This window comes from Lepidothrix coronata, unplaced genomic scaffold, assembly GCF_001604755.1.
Source record: "Lepidothrix coronata isolate B3197 unplaced genomic scaffold, Lepidothrix_coronata-1.0 Scaffold100, whole genome shotgun sequence".
Taxonomy (NCBI): Eukaryota; Metazoa; Chordata; class Aves; order Passeriformes; family Pipridae; genus Lepidothrix; species Lepidothrix coronata.
The window spans coordinates 560,240-564,642 of NW_016690280.1; positions in this window are offsets into that span (position 1 = coordinate 560,240).

Below are 4,403 nucleotides of genomic sequence, written 5' to 3' on the forward strand. Positions count from 1 at the left end.
ACTCCGTCAGGAGCGGAGCTGGAGCCATCCACACCCCACATCCACTGGAGCTGGCTGAGATGCCTCCCTGTGCCTGCAAGAACGAGATCCTGGGCTCCAGCAGCTATCCTGCTCAGAGGGCGAGGGAGGAGGGAGCGCGGAGCAGAGCTCCACTGCTGGAGTATGTAATGCAGCCACCTACATCGCAGAGCTGTTCCTCACCAGCCAATCTGCAAACTCACACGCTGCGCTCGCATCCCAGTTTGAAATGAGTCACTTGTGACTCAGTTGGTGCGAGGGGACGGGTCTGGGGTGGTGCCGGGGGCAGGAGCCCCAGGTCGTGCTCCCCAGGCAGAAGATCCCGGAGCTGGGATGGGGAGCTGCAGCAGGCCAGGCACGCTCCCCTGACGCTGTGCACAGGGCTGGCTGCAGAGCTCCTGCTCTGCGCATCAGAACTGACACGGCGGTAAAAAATTCACCAGCTCAGGAGATGAGAGTCCCCGATAAACATCAGACCGGACCTGTTTATGCTCGGCTCCGGCTGTTCGCCGCCGCTCGCTGCTCACATCCCTCGCACACCTACACGCCGCCTCGGTTGTCAGATAGTCCCAATTTAGCTCGCTCCATGCTCGTTTTGACAGCAGTTCTATAAAAAGTCCTCCAGGCGCAGCCACTCTCTGGGGGTACCTGGCGGGGCCGTGGGGCGCTCTGCGGTGTCGTCCTCGCCCGGTTTGGCTGCCTCAGCTCGCTGAATCAACCGAGGAGGATTATTCCTCCCACAGCCTGAAGTCGCTCAACCTGTTCTGCTCCCCGGCTGTGCTGGCTGAGTCCAGGGCACCCACCATGGCGGGGTTCAAGCCTGGGCTTGCAGCGGCTGCGTGGCCCTGCAGCGCAGATGGGATGGGATGTCCTGCACCAACCGAGGGGCCAAAGGGAGCCCTTGCACCAGGAGCTGGCACAGTCCTGCTGGGGGGAGCAGGATGTGCCAGACCCGATCCAGACAGAGCTTCCTTTGCCTGGCACTCTAAACAGGGATTGACTGCTCTGGCTGCTCTGTCTGATGGATGGTCACCTCAACAGCAACTGCTCTGTGGGACAAGGGGGGAACTGGACACTGTGTTGGTTACCAGGGACAGGCTGACCTTTGCATGACTTTTGGTGCTGTTACCTGGGCTCCACCAGTTCCTGGTGTTACCACTCCCAGGCCAGTTGGCGATGGGCTTCATGCTGGTGAGTCCACAAATGGCCCCTGCAGGAAGGGTGTCCCTGTGCTGCAGTGAGACCTGAGCCCAGCAACAGCCCCGTGGAGTCTGAGGGGCACCTTCCTGCCCCAGCAAGCCCCTGGCTATGGCACGGGAGGCCAGGGGACATCTCATGGTATCTGTGATTTGCATTCCCTTTATCAGCTGGATTCCTATCTCAGTTCTGCCAGCTCACACATACCGATGGATTGCTTAAGGAATGCAGAAGATGCAGCAAAGGTCCGAGACAGTTTTGCTTACAAACCCTGTCACATCTCAGTTGTGTTTACAACCTACAAGTGCTACTAATACTAGAGGAGGAGTGTAAATCCAAAAATCTCTCAGATAACGCCACCAGATAACACCCTGCCCTCCTCTCAGGATCCTTCAGAAGTAGGGTGTGGAAAGGGTTAATGTGTCTTTCCAAAAGTTCTCCCCCCCAGATCATGATTTTGCCAAAACAAAGTTTTTCTTTTCTTTCTTTAATAGAGTAGCCATTTGGATAAATTAAACTGTTGACAAACATCTTCAGGATATGCCAGGAACCAATGACCTCACTCTGTTTCATCTCAAGTTTCCTTTTGCTTTGGTGCTTCTTTGTAGTCTGTCATATGGTGATGTGTGCTGGGTGCACACTGTTTAATGAGTGATGCTGCAAACAACATCAGCTCGTCCGCCGGAGGTTGTAAATGCAATGCATGACATAAACTTTATTGAAAACAAAGGTTTTGAAGGTTATTTTTCTTTTTTACATATTCTTCCCTATTTGTGCCCTGTGATTAGCACTCAGGTTGTATTTTCATCTGATTAGAAAGGAAGCAGAATTATGAAGTATCCTGCAGTGGGCAGGTGCTGGAAAGGAAGCCAACTGGCTGGTTCTCTGCACACCAACTCTTGCTCATCTCTGATCAGATCTGTTTGGTCCTTCAGTTTTCCTGAACTTTAGGGGCCAGTCTGTGTTAGCTGCACTTTCACAGCAATGGGTGGGAGTGAGGGTCTGCCTGGGGGATGCACCTGCACAGTGCAGTGCACAGTTCCTGGTGAATTCCCATCACCAGCCACAGTTGGAGCATCCGGACGCTCTGTGGGTGCCTCAGGAGGACCCAGGCCAGGGAATTCTGTGGTGCTGAGCACATTCCAGGGGTCCAGGGAACTGGGGATCTGGGGCTCCTCAAGGGTCGTCAGTGATATCGGTGTCTGCGGGAAGCCCCCTGCGCTCTCCATCTCTTGGGAATGCCATCAGGGATATGCTCTGTACAAGCTCCCCTGAGTCTGGCAGCAACTCTGTCTCCTCTCTGCCTGCTTGGGGCACAGGGTGTGGATTGCCCAGGCAGGGACAGGGGCTTTTCCAACCAGGAGTTTCTGAACTGCCACAACAGCCAAGTGAGACTCCGATCTGGGCTGCAGTCTCTGGTTCTGCTGCAATACAAAAGCTACCTGTGCTAACACACTTATATAACACATCAAATGCTCAGAGTACTTCCCAAAAGCTCATTCATCTGTGGAATGCCCCTCAAGCTAAGCATCCCACCACCACTTTACATGGAGGAAACCAGGAGACGAGGCCACAGTGTCCAATTTGGGATCAGGATGTGAAGCTTTCTTGGTTCTCCACTTCACACTCAGACCATTATCTGCCATCGCCTCTCCCTTCCAACGCATCTCATAATTGGGGTTAAAAAATAAAGGCAGAGCTAGAAAGCTGCTCGTCCTTCCCTTTCATTTCAACAGTCTCTGTTTGATGCTGACGCTGTAATTAACTCAGGGCTGGATGCAGCGGGATGCCTGGTCTGGAGGACGCTGCTCTCGGGCCGCAGGCAGGGCTCCTGCCTGGGCATGGCTGGCTGCTGTCCTGGCCCTGCTGGTCTGCAGGAGCCCTCTGCGGCTTCCCAGGGAAGGGATACCTGTTACTGAAGGGATGGAACTGCTGAAATATGTCTTGCAAGAGTCGTTTAATCCAAGAGGTTTATCATAGAACTGGAAACTGCGAAACAATGTTGAGAGCGATGTGCCTGTCCTTGCTTACACACCAAGTGGCTGCACGCACGTGTCTCCCCTGGGAGCTCCCCTCTTTTGGCTTCCCCCAGCTCCATTGTGGACTCAGAAAAGAACTCCAATGGATCCCGAAGAGAACACACTTCGTCCGCATCATCTCACAGGAGTTGTGCTGTGCGGTGTGTGCTCCTGTCCACCTGAACAACGTCAGTGGTGGGGACAGGCTGACTGTGCCCGGCCTTGGGAACTCATCCATGGCTCCTTGGAGGAAAAGGCTGGTGTCATCCACACACATTGTGTAATGGGAACTGAACCCTGTCACTGCTGAGAGCATGGAGGCTTGGTAAGATGTGCCATGGCAGGAAGTGTGAAGTTTGTTTTCTGCAGGCTGGGTCACAAGTGCCTGTGGGAGCCTCAGTCTCTCCCATCACCTTGCTTCAAACCCTGCTCCAAACATGTCTCCACTCTTTCCAGGGAGGGACTCCAGTGGGATTGTTGCACCCTCAGGATGCCATGTCCTCGGGCTGACTCCCTGCATGCCACCTGTGCCAGAGGGCTCTCCAGCAGGACCAACATCCCATGGGTCTGGTGATGGGCTCCCAAGAAGTCCCTTTGGCAGCAGTAATGGGGTGGCTCTTGCCTCTCGGTCCCTCTGGGCTCTCTGCTAGAAATTAAATGCGGAAGAGTGTGAACAACTGAGAGGAGCTTCTCTCCACTGCCCTTTGTCTCACGTGCTCCGGACCATCCTCCTCACCCCATCCTACATCCCACCAGCCAACCCAGTGCCCCGGTGTCACCAGCCAACCCCGTGCCCCCTGAGCACCGCAGGGGCACTGGGCTGTTGTTCCGTGACTGCTGCAGTGCTGTCACAGCTGGGGCCACGTGTGCCATGACAGGGCACAGCACGGCAGCACTTTCAGGGAGTATAAAAAGCCTTTGCCACTCTGCACCGTGCAAGTGGATGCCACATGCCTCCTTCTTGGGGGAAGAGGGACCTTTCAGGCTGTTTTTAGCTCCTGGAGGGCAGGGAGAGGGGGTGCCTCTTACAAGCTGCTACAGATTATAGATCTGAGCTGGCAGCCTGTCCTCCCCACCCACCCACAAACACGACGCCCAGTGCTGCTGCTGAAGGGGGTGAATGGCAGGACCTGCCTGTGCCTCCGGACCCCGAGGTCCAGGAGGGGACCA